The sequence below is a fragment of the Suncus etruscus genome, chromosome 17 (genome assembly GCF_024139225.1).
Source record: "Suncus etruscus isolate mSunEtr1 chromosome 17, mSunEtr1.pri.cur, whole genome shotgun sequence".
NCBI lineage: Eukaryota > Metazoa > Chordata > Mammalia > Eulipotyphla > Soricidae > Suncus > Suncus etruscus.
In genome coordinates this window covers 29,562,117-29,578,409 of record NC_064864.1, presented here as the reverse complement: position 1 = coordinate 29,578,409, position 16,293 = coordinate 29,562,117, and the positions used below count along the sequence as shown (strand labels likewise).

At 41.9% G+C, this 16,293-nt stretch overlaps 1 protein-coding gene and 1 non-coding gene across 2 annotated transcripts in view; both read left to right on the top strand.

Moving 5' to 3' along the window:
• The window catches only part of GRID1 (glutamate ionotropic receptor delta type subunit 1), an 809,472-nt gene that overhangs the window by 25,986 nt on the left and 767,193 nt on the right, over positions 1-16,293 (top strand). The window lies entirely within an intron of this gene.
• LOC125995327 (U6 spliceosomal RNA) lies at positions 11,089-11,195 on the top strand. Its single transcript, XR_007490870.1, has one exon. It is a non-coding gene; the product is annotated as a U6 spliceosomal RNA (small nuclear RNA).

Here is a 16,293-nt window from a genome sequence, read left to right as displayed (position 1 = left end):
TTTTTTAGCAATGCCAGTTGAAACTGACCTTCAGTGTCTGTATCTGCCACCATGAGCCCCATTTGTGTTTTCTTAGTGTGTGAACACATTTTATTATAAATATATCCTTGCTAGAGACACTACTGGACTAAATGATTCTTGAAGGGACAACCTAAGACTAACGCAGGTTTCCAAAAATTAGTTCTGCTCATTTCCTGCGTCTATTTGAAGCTGATGTGTGAGATCAGTAGGTGTGATGCCAATATAGACTCCAGGTTGTTTATCTAAAGGGCTTGCCTAGCCAGGTACCTTTGCCTCTGCCCTGAAGCTCATCCCCACAGTCCTCCAGAGGGAGGACAGAAGAGGGAGGAGGCTCTCCCGCCATCTTGGAGAAGAGGCCATGGGAAGAACAAGGAGTTGGGAGTCAGGTAACTCCAGAAGGCTGGATCAACTGTTCCCTCATTGCCAGTCATTTTCTGTCTCTTTCTGGAGCTCCCAGCCATGTTAGTTGTCTGCTGCCAGCTGGGTTCTGGGGATACAACAGTGGAGAGGAGTGAACACATGGCCTGTGTTGTCATTTCTAAGCCATAATGACTTTCCAGGGCTGGTGAAGAATTCAGCAGAGTAACAGCCCTGTCCAAGATGAGTTCTGGCACAATAAGTGCTACAAAATGTTGTGGGAGAAGCAGGCTTTGTGGCTGCATCTGTGTGGCCCATCTAACTGCTGCTCAGGTAGACATCACAGTAGGCATCAGCAAAGCGGAGTCTCTGATAAGTCCCCCAGGAAAGAAGCCTGTCATCTTTCATGGACTCAGCATTTGCAGGTTCAGTTGAATATGGAGCTTTCCTTGGCAGAGCCCCTAATCACATCTTGTGTAATTACTGCTTCACAGGCCCATTTTGGAAATGCCAAGGCAGCGTGTGTAATCACCTCCCCAAAGGATCTCTCTTCACTTCACTTCCTGAGAAGATCCTGGAACCGAGGAGATCCTGACTGCCCATATATTAGTGTAGTTGAGCCAACACGAGCTAAAACTAAACACGTAGTCACACATATATACACACACAAAGACAAGAGCACAAACATTTGAAAGCAAAAACGATAGATTCAATATTATTATTATTGTTATTTTTTTGAATTTTGGCTCACACCTGGCGGTGCTCGGGGGTTACTCCTGGCTCTGTGCTCAGAATCGCTCCTGGCAGGCTCAGGGGACCATATGGGATGCCGGGATTCAAACCAGTGTTGGTCCTGGGTCGGCTGCTTGCAAGGCAAACACTCTATCACTGAGCTATCTCTCCGGCCCCAGATTTAATATTTTTTCCAATACAATGTCCAAGATCTCTTCTGTGAAAACTCTTTTCTGGGAGGGAGAGTGTAACAAAACACAAAGTCATATTTCCTCCTCTCAATTCCTGTTGTGATCATCGACTGAATTAACTTAAAATTATTACATTGTTATATTAGAAATATAACTAAACACATACTCTGGGTTTAATGGTTACAGCAGTGAGAATCAAAGTGAGTTTAATTAAACAAAACAAAAGAAATAAGGCAAGAAATAATGATTTTTCATGCTTTATCCAAGTGGGACCTCAGAACTATTGCAGCAGGGTGTGCTGGGTACTGTGCATAGTTCCTGACTAGAAAACAGCTCTGTAAAACACTATTCAGCATCAAATGCTGGCATTCTTGTGAGTGCGACACACTACCTGACTAACTTTCTAGAACCACTAACTGGTCTGGTAAGTTGATGGCAGGAGATTTAGCAGGTATGCTTGATGGAAGAGATGTCCTTGAATCTGCCAAATAGGGGAGAAATGGGGGACAGGTGAGGGGGCCGCAGACCAGCCAAACCCCCAGACTTCCAGCCCTGGGGCAAGAACCAGGGCTTCAGCTCACTTCTCTGGGACGTGGGGACTGTTGGGCATTTGTCTTGATGTAGGAACTGCGTCTGTTTTTCATCCTGTGCCCTCATAACTTAAAACAGGTGAATATTGGAACCGAATTTTGAATGGTGAGTTAGAGTTTCTTGTGCACACAGTAAAGACATAGTAGGAAGAGAGCTTTCCATATGGACAAATGCATACCCCGCCAAAAAAGTCTGGAATGTGACATTGGCTCTCCACAATGAGTCAGAGAGTGTGAGAGGACAGCAAACCCGTCTCCTCCAGGTTGGTCAGGGAGGCCTGGCCCCCAAAAGACATCAGGAGAGTTGCAGAGCTAAGCATGGCTCTTGCCTCACCCCCCTCTGGAGAACTGGTTCACTTCATCCTGACAGTCAGCAGCAGCAGCAGCAGCAGCAGTAAATGAGGGAGATGGAACGTGTTATTTTAATTATATACTTTCTCCACCTAATTATAATTTTAATTGATATGTGAGCAGGTGCTGTGCTCTTCAGAGCAGTTTAAGGCAGGAACATTCCCTGGAAAAGGAGCACAGGTTGTTTTAGTCATTAGTCAAGCAGATGGATGGACTTAGGCGGGCTGGTAGGGGGTCGGGGCCAAGATGCCAAGGGGTGGGGAAGCAGTCTTTGTCCTGAATAATGAAGGAGCTCAGGGCCCTGCCTTGAATGGGCAGAGTGTAAGAGAAGAGGAGGAGTGGAGGGGAGGGATGGCAGGAGGAGGTGGAGGAGACGGTAATCCAATGTTACAGTGAATTTATTGATTTATTTCTTCATTTCCACCCAACAAACATTTATCGAGAATTTGCAGGAAGCTCTGCTAAATCTGAGAATTGCAGAATGATGCTAATACTGCATAATTCCTTCTCTCAATCTGTTTAGAGTCTGATGGAGGAGAGGAGGGAAATGCAGGAAAATACACAGTTCATGGGGTGAATGGGAAGTTACTACAGAAACAGTGTTGACAGGAGGGAAAGACTTTCTTTAGGGATGTCAAGGAAGATGTCCTGGAGCACCAATGAGTTGGGATTTCAAAGTGACTAGAAGTTGTTCAGCATGCCTAAAGTTAAGGAGAGATGGTGGGGATGGGCCTTCTTAGCAGAAATAGGAAACTTGTTGAATAGGCGGTGAGGGAGACTTGAAAAGCGGACAGATTTCCCAAGGCCAATAATAGGACCTCTGCCTTATGGCAAAGGGAGATTTGAGGAGTTGGAAGTTGAGCTGTGTCATGAGATTTATGTTTCTGGGTCATCCTAGTGGAAGGCTGAAGAGGCTGGTGAGGAAGGAAGGAAGTGCAGCAGGAGGAGTGAGAATTCTGGGTGTTAGTGAGCAGGGGAAGGGTGAGTATGATGCTTGAATCTAGAACCCTGAGTTTGGTGTACTTATGCTGGGACTGTTCTAGAGGTAGCACTTTGAGAGTGGAAGTAGGGAATCAAAAGTCATAGAGATGAGGCAGGTGACCCTCATTGTCATGGGAAACAAATGTTGACTTTTTTCTTTTCTTTTTTTTTTTTTTTGGTTTTTGGGTCACACCCAGCAGTGCTCTTGGGTTACTCTTGCTCTATGCTCAGAAATCGTTCCTGGCAGGTTCAGGGGACCATATGGGATGCTGGGATTTGAACCACTGACCTTCTGCATGAGTGGCAAACTCCTTACCTCCATAATATCTCGCTGGCCCCAAAAGTTGACTTTTTGTCTTTTTGTTTTGGTGCTAGAAATCGAACACAGGACTTCATATGTACAAAGCTTGCTCATTACGTAACCCAGAGTATCCCTGTTCTTAAATTAATGTCTTTATGTTTTTTTTCTTTGGGGGGGGCACCTAGCTGTACTCAGGACTAACCCCTGACTTTGAGCTCAGGGATCATTCCTGGATGGTTCAAGTTACCGAAAACAGTGCTGGGGAATTGAATCTAGGTTGGTGAGTACAAGGCAAACGCCCTACCTGCTATACCATCTCTCTGGTCCTAAAATTTCTTTCTTATTTTTTTTAAGGAGCCACTCAAGTTTTTTTTTTTTTTTTGGTTTTTGGGCCACACCCGGTAACGCTCAGGGGTTACTCCTGGCTATGTGCTCAGAAGTTGCTCCTGGCTTGGGGGACGACCATATGGGATGCCGGGGGATCGAACCGCGGTCCGTCCATGGCTAGCACAGGCAAGGCAGGCACCTTACCTCTAGCGCCACCGCCCGGCCCCGCCACTCAAGTTTAATAAAAACTAATAACAGAATGATCAACTAGCAGCAAATAGCTTAGTAAACCCACAATAACTTAATAATCCCATTGTGAAATAATATATATATATATATATATATATATATTTTTTTTTGGTTTTTGGGCCACACCGAGCAGTGCTCAGGGGTTACTCCTGGCTGTCTGCTCAGAAATAGCTCCTGGCAGGCACGGGGGACCATGTGGGACACCGGGATTCGAACCAACTACCTTTGGTCCTGGATCGGCTGCTTGCAAGGCAAACGCCGCTGTGCTATCTCTCCGGGCCCGAAATAATATATTTTTTTTTACAATTTTTTATTGCTGAGTTTTTCCCCAATAAATTTATTACCACTTAGTTGTAAACAAGCAATGTAAATATAAAGTAAATTATTCTTGCCTACCAATGAGACAGACTTAGGGGTAGGCGGGAACCTGGGGACAATGGTAAAAGGCATTAGAAACTGGTGGTGAAATTGGTGTTGGAAGATGGAATTCCAGAAATACCTGTATTATGAGCAACTAACTATGTAAATCACAGTATTTAAATAAGTCATAAAAATTTTAAGAAATGAGGGGCCGGAGCGATAACACAGCGGTAAGGTGTTTGCCTTGCATGTGGCCAATACGGGACAAACTCCAGTTCAAATCCTCGCATCCCATATGGTCCCTCAAGCCTGCTTTGAGTGACTTTTGAGCGCAGAGCCAAGAGTAACCCCTAAGTGCTGTGGGGTGCGACCCAAAAACCAAAACCAAAAACAAGCAAGCAAACAAACAAGAAATAAATGAAAAGAATTTCAATGTGCATTCATAAGTTAATTCACAATTGAAAAATAGTCTTGTCATAAGTATATTATATGTTCATGTTTGTCTTTTGTGCAAGCAAATATACCTAAATTCAAAATACAGTTAAATAAAATACTTTATAATGAAGAATTCAGAATGACCTAATAAATATCTAACAGAAAAACTAGCCTAAATTTTACTAGATCAATGATAGTAATAATAAAATAGTTAGGATAAAAACTATTTATTTAGGGTTTTGGGACTATACCTGGCAGGGCTCAGGGGCTACTCTTATCTAGTCGCAAAAGTTCTTCCTGAAGATGGTCAGGAGACCATTCAGTGTTGGGAATATAAATAGGGTTGGCCACATACAAGACAAACACTTTAACTCTCCCTTTACTCTCTGGCTCTAGGAATAAAACCTTATTTAAATTATAATTGGTGGATTCTGCTTTTTCCTATAGCTTAATAATAAAAAATTGAATAGTCCCTAGAGGAGACCATTTGCCTGGTTCATTTTGTAACAGTAATTATTGACCACTTGACAGCTTTATATATTCACTACTATGCCCTTTGGAAAAGTCAGTAATTAAGTTAAAAATTTTTTATTCATTTATTTTTGTACTTTTGGGGGCCACACCTTGATATTAACACCAAGGATTACTTCTGGCTCAGGAATTATTTCTGGTGGAGCTTAGGGACTATATAGGATGCTAGAAATAGAACCTAGGTTGTGTGCAAGGCAAGAAAGTTATCTACTCTACTATTCCTCCAGTCCCTAAAGTCTAATTCTTTCTTTCTTTCTTTCTTTCTTTCTTTCTTTCTTTCTTTCTTTCTTTCTTTCTTTCTTTCTTTCTTTCTTTCTTTCTTTCTTTCTTTCTTTCTTTCTTTCTTTCTTTCTTTCTTTCTTTCTTTCTTTCTTTCTTTCTTTCTTTCTTTCTTTCTTTCTTTCTTTCTTTCTTTCTCTCTCTCTCTCTCTCTCTCTCTCTCTCTCTCTCTCTTTCTTTCTTTCTTTCTTTCTTTCTTTCTTTCTTTCTTTCTTTCTTTCTTTCTTTCTTTCTTTCTTTCTTTCTTTCTTTCTTTCTTTCTTTCTTTCTTTCTTTCTTTCAGGGATGGTTATGCCACATTTGATTGTTCTCAAGGTTTACTTCTGGCTCTGTTCTTAGGTGCTGCTTCTTCTTCTTCTTTTTTTTTAATATTAATCTTTATTTAAGCACCATAATTACAAACATGTTCATAGTTGGATTTCAGTCATAAACAGAATATCCCTCTTCACCAGTGCAGCTGGTGAATTCCTACCACCAATGACCCCCCCATCTCGCCCCTGTTTATATCTCAACAGCATTCTACTTCTCTCATTCTTTAACATTGTCATGCTAGCTGTTAGTGTAGTTATTTCCCTAACAGTGCTCACTACTCTTTGTGGTGAGCTTCAAATTGAGAGCCAGTCCTTCAGGCCCTTCCAGCTCTGAACTTTATTATCTCTGTGGCCCTAAAATTTCTGACTTTGTTGTGTTAAGATTAGCAGCATGTGGGGCCATAGAGATAGCATGGAGGTAGGGCATTTGCTTTGCATGCAGAAGAACGGTGGTTCAAATCCCAGCATCCCATATGGTTCCCTGAGCCTGCCAGGAGCGATTTCTGAGTGTGTAGCCAGGAGTAACCCCTGAGTACTGCCGGTATGGCCCAAAAACCAAAATCCAAAAACAAACAAAAAAAAGATTAGCAGCATGAGATTTCCCCTTTTCACAGATGCCCCCGTAAAAAATGAAAGTGACACTAGTTCTTACTACTCTAGAGGCTTCAGGTGTACAGCTTTAGAATTCAACGTTTCTCTATGCATTATGTCAGCCACTAGAATCCTAGTTTGCAGCCATCACCAGATGTTCAGTCCCTTTCCCCTCCACTTCCCCTTTCCTCTGGTAATTACTGTTTGCTCTTATAGTCTCCAAAGCCTTCTTTTGCTTTGTTTGTTCATGTGTCTCGTTTCTTTACTATATGTGAGTCAAATCCTACGGAACAGATTTCCAAGTGCACAACAAGGTGTTGTTAGCCACAGGCATAGCGAGGCACTGCAGCACCATGCAACTCATCTTGCTTAACTGAGATGAGAAAAACATTTCCCAGGAAATTTTAAGTGGTTTTGATTAACATACAAATTTGGCAGTTCAAGTTAATCATTTAATAATTTCTGCTTTGGGCTTGGGGAGATAGTACAGCAGGTAAGACACTTGACTTGCACAAGGCCAACCTGAGTTCTCTCCCCAGTACCACAGATGGTCTCCTGAGCCCTGCCAGGAATAACCTCTGCATGCAGAGCCAGAAGTCCAAATTCTGCTTTTTTTTGAGGGGGGGGGCACACTCAGTGACGCTCAGGAATTACTGTGCTCAGAAATCACTCCTGGAGGGCTTGGGGGACCATATGGGATGCTGGGGATTGAACCGTGGTCCGTCCTAAGTCAGCCACGTGCAAGGCAGATGTCCTACCGCTTGCACCACTGCTCTGGCCCCACCTGCTTTGATTTTAATTTAAACCTAAGCCATGTGTTTGATTAAATATTTTAGTTGTAACAGCACATTATACTATCTCCTCATATAATTAAAAATGATTACTAATACCCATGCAGAAGTATATGAAAGAATATGTATAGTTAGTATAATAAGTGGAATTAATATATGAAACATTTCTAATAGTGTTCCATACATTTAACATCATTTCACTTACCATATGTCGCCACTTTAAAACATGAGATTGTACATTTTTATAGTATTTCTGAGTTGGGATGGTGTGCCATAATTGCTGGTAGCATTTTTTTCTTTCATAGTAATAAAAATGCAAGTGTTTCCAAAATTGATGGTATTCTTGGTTCAATAAAATGAATCATTCTTCTTATAACTAGTTTCCTTTCTTCTAATATTTTGAATAATTTACTATTTTACAAAATCATTACCTTGCTGCCGCCTTACTGTTAATTGTATATCTCATATATTACTTAAAAAAACACACAGCAAGTGAGCAATAGCACAGTGGGTAGGGCATTTGCCTTGCATGAGGCTGACCTGGGTTTGATCCCTGGTATCCTATATGGTTTCTCTGAGTCTGCCAAGAATGATTTTGAGCGCAGAGCCAGGAGTAACCCCTGAGCACCACTGGTTGTGACCCCAAAACAAAATCAACCAACCAACCAACAACAACAACAAAAAAACCCACAAGAAAATATTACCAACCACCTCCTTTAATTGCCCCCCTGTCAGAACTGTTAAGGTGGAAAGGATTTGTGGATAAGCAAGATTTCAAGTGACAGAGCCCATTTATTATACTTTGGTGACCATTTGACAATGAATATGAATTAACTTAATCAGGAGAGAGACTTCCAGACAAGTGCGATAAGGAAAAGACTTGGTGCCGAATGATGAGTCGTACAAAGTACATATATGTTTCCTTTACTAACATTCATGCCATCAACTTGCTAGTTCACTAATCTCCATTTCTTTGAACAACAGTCATACAAACTTTGGTTACATGAATCTCTATCAATTTAGAGGTATTTGGTTACAAGCAACCAACTCTTGCCAACTTAAGAAAAATGGAGATTATGGGCATTATGTGTGTATCAGTAATGATAAAAGACTCAGAAATGGCTGGAAGTTATAGTTATAGAGAACAGATCTATATCCCATGTTAGTCTTGAGTTGAGGTATGTGCCAAATGGATGAAGGATTGTAGAACCAAGTGATGAGGATAAAATGTATTGCATTACAGGCCAGTGAGGTAGGACAATGGACAAGAAGCTTGCCTTGTACATGGCCAATCTGGGTTTGACCTCCAGCATGACATAAACTTCCCCAGTACCACCAGGAGTGATTCCTAGTGCAGAGCCAAGAGGAACACCTGAGCATCACTGGACATAACCCCAAAATGAAAAACAAACATAGCATTGTGACTATGGCCAAAAACATATATTAGATATTTCAAAATTGCTGAGAGTTGATCTTACATATTTACATCATAAGAATACTTTTGTAATTCTTGGGGCTGGAGAGATAGCACAGTGGTAGGGCATTTGCCTTGCACGCAGCCAACCCAGGATGGATGGTGGTTCAAATCCCGGCATGTCATATGCCCCCCACCCCCATGCCTGTCAGGAGTGATTTCTGAATTCAGAGCCAGGAGTAACCCCTGAGTGCCGCCTGGTGTAACTCCACCCCCCCATAAAAACCAAAGAATACTTTTGTGATTCTTATTGGCCTCTAGACTATTGAACTACTTTGTACCCCATTGCTTTGTTCCTGTCTTTCTTTCCACTTTATTTATTATTATTATTATTATTATTATTATTTTGTTTTTTGGGCCACACCCGGCAATGCTCAGGGGTTTCTCCTGGCTGTCTGCTCAGAAATAGCTCCTGGCAGGCACGGGGGACCATATGGGACACCAGGATTCGAACCAACCACCTTTGGTCCTGAATAGGCTGCTTGCAAGGCAAACACCGCTATGCTATCTCTCCGGGCCCCCCTCCCTTTTTTTTTAAAATTTATTATTTTTAAGTTGTAGTTTGAGTGACATGGTTACAATCATACAAACTTTCATGATTTTGCTGAATAAATTTATTTTACTTTCACTACAAAAGTCCTCAGTACCCTCTTCTGCTGTCCTTGTGCTGACCTCTAGAATGTTTCCTTTCCTGTTTTCTCCCACTACTTGGTAATCTCAGTTTTGCTATTAAAGACTAGGGGGCCTGTCCTCGTTTGATGCTATTCCATTGTTTTCTTTCTCTGTATACCAAGGATGAGTGAGAACATCTGTTATTTATTTTTCCTGTGACCTAGTTTATTTAATACAATGACCGCCAGTTTCACCCAAATTGAAGCAATTTCATCTTTCCATATGATTGTGTATTTTATTGTGTATATATATACCAGAGAACTTTTTTATATAATCATCTGTTGTTGGGCATTTGGGTTGTTTTTATATACTGGTTATTGTTCTCAGCACTGCAGTGAACATTGTTTTGTGGTTTTTTTTTTGGGGGGGGGCACACCTGTCGATTCTAAGGACTGACTCTTTCTCTGTGCTCAGGGAACCATATGGGATGTTGGGGATCAGACCTGGGTATACTGAATGCAACCCAAGCTCCTTATCTGCTGTACTATCTCTATGGCCCCTGAAGTGAATATTTTTGTGCTTACATCTTTATTTTTTGCTTATATTTTCTAAGAAATATATTTAATTTACTTTTAAATTTTCTTTGTACCACACCTGGCAGTGCTCAGGGCTTACTTCTCCATATGGGACACTGAATATCAAACCTGGGCCAGCTGCATACAAGGCCAACACTCTACTTTTTCTGCTATTGCTTCTGCCCTACCTCATCAGTTTGAATGAATGTTTTTTTGCATTACTGGGATAAATGACAATAAGTGAGATCACAGGGTCATAGGAAAGCTCTGTTTAAGATTTTTTTTGGGGGGCACACCCGGTGACACCCAGGGCTTACTCCTGGCTATGTGCTCAGAAATCGCTCCTGGCATGGGGGACCATATGGGACTCTAGGGGATCGAGCCTTGGTCCGTTCTAGGCTAGCGCCAGCAAGGCAGATGCCTTACCACTCTGTGCCACTGCTCCAGCCCATAGGATTTTTTAAAAATAATTTTTATTGTGACCAACATGAATTATGAATCTTTTACAGTAATATTTAAGGTACATAGTGACATTGAATCAGGGGTATTCCCACCACCAGTGTTGTCTTCCCTCTACCCCTGTTCCTAGCATTGTCCTCCTTTGCTCCCCGACCTGCTAGTATAGCTGGTCCCTTCTGTGTATAGCTTGTTGTAGATTGGGTATCGATTCTGTTGCCGTTGACTTTGGATTTGGTGTTTAAGTCTGATCATTTTTTATTTCTACTCAATGTTCATACAAGTGTTTGGTCCTGGCATCATCCATTTTTTCCCCTCAATTAGTGAGGCAGAACAAGATGATTCAAGTTATGTGGTTCTATTTGAAAAGAAAAAAAAAAACAACAACAAACAAATAAAACCTGGAAGGAGTTCGTCTAGAGGTTATAAATCCCAATTTTAAAAGAAGAAAGGGGAAAAAGAAGAGAAACATAACAAAAAACCCCACAAAAACAAAAACAAACAACAAAACAAAACAAGAAACAAAAATCAAACCAAAACCAAAGCCAACAACTACACAAAAGCACCGCAGCAGTGCTCACATTGGCAGCACATAGACTAAAATTGGAAGGATACAGAGAAGATGAGCATGACCCCTGCACAAGGATGACATGCAAATTCGTGAAATGTCCCATATTTATAAAAAAAAAAAAGAAAGAAAAATAGGAAGGAGGGCAAGGTTTTGTGCCCCCCTTTTTTGCATAGGCACAGTAAATATTGGGGAAATTAGAAAGAAATTCCTTTGGCGTAACATGGTTTCACTGTCTGAAGCCTCATCCCCCACCCTTTCTCCCTAGGTAACTTGATCTTACCTGCAAGACCCCGCCCATTCCTGGGAGGGGTCTTGGAAAAGATAGATAAAGTCTTTGACCCAGGGGATTCGGCCCTTTTTGGGTCTCTGCCCTTTTGGTCTTTGGCCAGCATGGAGGTGAAAGGGAAGATGGCTGAAAGGAGTTAAGATGCAGGGCTAGCGAAGATTGGCTGTGTTTGAAAGATTATGATATAGGCCACACACATATGGTGAATAGGGCATGAATAAAGGTGATGCTTCCTGATGCCTGCCTCTGGATGAGTCTGATTCCGCCATTCACCTAAATCTGGAACCCACCAGCTGAATGGGGGTTGCGGAGCCACGTGGACTGGGATGGCAGAGAAAAATCTCTCCATCCATCCTTCACCATCCAGCACCATCGTTAATTATTTAATTCTACAACTGTCCTTGAAGCATACTGTCATGGGAATAACTATAGGCTCTGTAAACATTCATTTTCACACCCCAAGGTCTTTTTATGGTGCCACCAAACTTTCTGCTCAGTTGTGGATGATAGAATCAGGCCTCTAACTAGAGATCTTGGTATTTGCAGAGGTCATAGGATGAAGCCTAGGATAGCATCTTTCTTTATGGTTCTGTTTCATTACGGTTGTTGCAATCAGTCTTCTGTAATTGGTGGTCTTGATTTTTGCACAGATCCTAGGATGAAACCTAGGATAGAGTCTTTCATTATGTTTCCAGAAGTTCTGCTCAGTCATAGTTATCAAAGTCAGACCTTTGGAATTAAAGATCTTGGTTATTGTACAAATTCTAGGGTGACGACTAGGCTAGGGTCTTTCTTATTGGTCCAAGAATAAGTTCTTCCTAGTCATGGTTGCCAAAGTCAGTCTTCTGTAGTTAGCGATCTTGGTTTTTGCACAGATCAAAGGATTTCATCTTCTGATTTCATCTTAGATCAAGTTGTTGCTGTGTCCTCGTTGTCAGGATGTCATATCAAAACTGGCACAAGCTGGTGCTAGAGAAGTATTAGGAATTTCCCAGGGGAGTTGGTTCTTGGTGCTGTTACAGGGAACTGTGTAGCTCATGTCTGGGATCTAGGGCTCAGGATTGGATAGTCTCTGTCTGATGGCATGGAGTCTAAGTTGGGTCCACATGACACATGTTTTTTTTTTTTTTTTTTTTTTTTTTGGTTTTTGGGCCACACCCGTTTGACGCTCAGGGGTTACTCCTGGCTATGCGCTCAGAAATCGCCCCTGGCTTGGGGGGACCATATGGGACGCCGGGGGATCGAACCATGGTCCATCCTACGCTAGCTTACAAGGCAGACACCTTACCTCTAGCGCCACCTTCCCGGCCCCACACATGACACATGTTTAGGGTGGGAGGTGCCCTTGTATTATAAAATGTATGGTTTCTTATCCCTAGTAGATAAGAGCTTGTTTCTATACATAAAATTTCCCCCTTTTTTAGTACTATTTTACTTGGCATAGTAATATGTTATTCCCATTGAACTCATCATTTTTTCCTTTCCTTAGAATCACCCCTTACTGTCTATTTTTGGTTTTAGATCCTCTGTTTTCATAGTAATATACTGTGGCTACTTTATTTCTCTTAGCATAATGTTCTTGAGGTTTACCCATGTTACATACAACACAATTTCCTTCTCATTCAATGCTCTTTAAATAGCATTTTGTTCTGCACACTTCCTATTCCACATTCTCTGTATTTATCCATCCATCCACATTTCTCCCTCTCTTCCTCTGTCCCTCCCTCTCTATTTATCCATCCATCCATCCATCCATCCATCCATCCATCCATCCATCCATCCATCCATCCATCCATCCATCCATCCATGGACTGTTTTAAGTGAAAGCAGGACTGGTTCAGACTGTTTCCATTTCCCCCGTTCCCATAAGAGTAGAGCAGATCTGGTAGTGCTCAAAGCTTATTCCTGACTCTGCTCAGGCATCACTCCTGGTGGAGCTTGGGGGACCATAGGTGGTGCAGGTTGGATGTGTGAAAGGCGATTGCCCTATCTTCTATATTATCTCTCAGGCTCCTGTTTCCACTTTTTGGCCATAAGAATACTGCAGTGAATTTGGGAGTACTAATATCTCTCAGAAATCCTTGTTCTCATTCTTTTGTATATACACCTAGAAGTGAGTTTACTGGATTATGTGGTGGTTCTATTTTATTAAATGTTATTTAGGTACAAATGATTTACAATATGGTTAATGACATGGTTTCATGCACAGCACATTCCAGCACCACACCTTCAACTGGAATGTTTGTGTCTTTCCACCTATAAAACCCAATGTCCTATCCTTCCCCTTCTCTTCCCTGTAATAATCCTCTTTATATAAAGGCCAGTTCTCAGGTTCTATTTTTGTGGAGAAAACGTCATACTGTGTCTCATAACAGCACCCATTTTGCCTCCCACCAGTAAGAGTTTCAATTTCCTCACATTTTAGCCTATACATTTTGATAACAGCCAGCCTGACAGGTGTAAGTAATAATTCATTGTCATTTTGATTTGCATTTTGATAACATTTTTAATGCCACCATTTGTCCATCTCCTTTAGAGAAATGTCTATTCAAGTTCTTAGGTCAAAATGGACCTCCTCAGGCTTTTTTTGGGTGTGTGTGAGGAAGTAATGTAGGGCAGACCTGGGACCTAGTGATACGAATTCTGGGGGATGGGTGATAAAGTAATACTTGGCCTGGCAGTGCTGGAGGTCCTAGGCTTACACCTGGTGGTGCTCAGAGGACCACATGGTATCTGTTCTCAAACTTGAAATCATTCTATGTGAAGAATATGTTCTGTCTCCTTGAGTTATATACCTGGATTATTATAGGTTTGTTTTTTGGTTGATTTGTTTTCTGGAATTGAGATATAGAACAATGGAGCAGCATACAGAACCAGAAATAAATCTATATATATACATGTATATGTATATAATATATATATGTATGAATTTCATCTTTGATGGGACATAATGAACAGAAGCTATACTCTTTTTTGGGGGGGGTTGCCCGGTGGAGGTGCTCAGGAGTTAATTTTTGGCTCTATGCTAAGAAATCGCTCCTGACAGGCTCAGGGAACCATATAGGATGCTGGGGATCTAACCTGGGTCTGTCTCAGGTTGGCTGTGTGCAAGGAAAATGCCTTGCTGCTGTGCTATCACTCCAGCCCCTAGAAGCTATACATTTTTTTGTTTGTTTGTTTTGTTTTTAGGCCACACCATGACACTCAGGGCTTACTCCTGGCTATGCGCTCAGAAATTGCTCCTGGCTTGGGGACCATATGGGACTCCAGGGAATTGAACCTCGGTCTGTCCTAGGTTTAGCATGTGCAAGGCAGACGCCCTACTGCTTTCACCACTGCTTTGGCCCTAGAAGCTATACTCTTAAAAAAAAGGTAAGGGCAAAGGATAGGAAGATAGTTCAAAGGATATACATTTTTTTTGGGGGGGTCACACCCGGCTGTGCTCAGGGGTTACTCCTGGCTCTATGCTCAGAAATTGCTCCTGGCAGGCTCGGGGGACCATATGGGATGCCGGGATTCGAACGACCGTTCTACATGTAAGGCAAACGCCCTACCTCCACGCTATCTCTCCGGCCCTCAAAGGATTTACATTTTTTTTTTTGTTTGTTTTTCGGGACACACCTGTTTGATGCTCAGGGGTTACTCCTGGCTAAGCGCTCAGAAATTGCCCCTGGCTTGGGGGGATCCTATGGAATGCCGGGGGATCAAACCGTGGTCCTTCCTTGGCTAGCGCTTGCAAGACAGACACCTTACCTCTAGCACCATCTCGCCCGGCCCCAAGGATTTATATTTTATTTCTGTAAACTAAACCAGTGTTTACCAAAAAAGGAGAAAATTCAAGGGAGTGGTGATAAGAAGACAAGTGGAAGGGACAGAAGAGCAGTGGCCAAGGGCCTTGGAAATCTCTGGAATCTTGAGCTCTGTTTGCCTTGGTGGCCCAGCACTGCTGGAATCCAGCAGCACCACATCTCCAGACACAGTGAATCAGGAATTACAAGGGGGACCTGTGGACCCCTCAGCAGTGTTTGGTAGCTTCCTTGTCTTCCCTCCAACTCTGCAGAAATAACAACAAAGTGATAATAGCATCAACAGTAAGGACAAAACTTAAACAGTGGTTTTGAGAGATTGGCTATCTATATATCAAAGATTGAAATCAGACCCCCCTAGCTGACTCCATATAACCAAATCAGCTAAAAATGAATTAAAGAATTCAAGGTGCGATCTGAAACAAAAACTTTTTGCAGAATAAAGTTGCCTTGCTTCTGTGCATAGCCCTCTATAGACCATCCAAGATGCACTGTGACCTAAGGGAGCATGTCGGTATAAGTCCTGCTTCCTGTATTTCTTTTTTTCTTTGAATTCTTATTTATTTTAAGATCAAAAAATTTTTTTAGTTTTTATTGTGATTTACAAAGTTGTTTATTATTGAGTTGTTCAGGCAATGCCATAACCAATGTGACTTTCCCTTTACCAATGTCCCCAGGTACCCCCCTACCTTCCAGCCTGTCCCCTTGGTAGGCACATAATGTATATTTCTTTTTCTTTGGTTTTTGGGCCACACCCGGCAGTGCTCAGGGGTCACTCCTGGCTGTCTGCTCAGAAATAGCTCCTGGCAAGCACAGGGGACCATATGGGACACTGGGATTCGAACCAACCACCTTTGGTCCTGGATTGGCTGCTTGCAAGTCAAACGCCGCTGTGCTCTCTCCAGGCCCACATAACGTATATTTCATATAACTTGCTTGAACAAATTTAAGGAAATGGCAAATGAAATTATCAGAAAACAAGTCAATAAAAGTCAATTTGTGGTGATTTATTGCTAAGTGATCTTAACCCAAATTAATAAGATGTTAATTCATTATTGAAAATATATTAAATCCTGTAATAAGCTAGAATTAAACATATGTTTCTTTTTTAAATC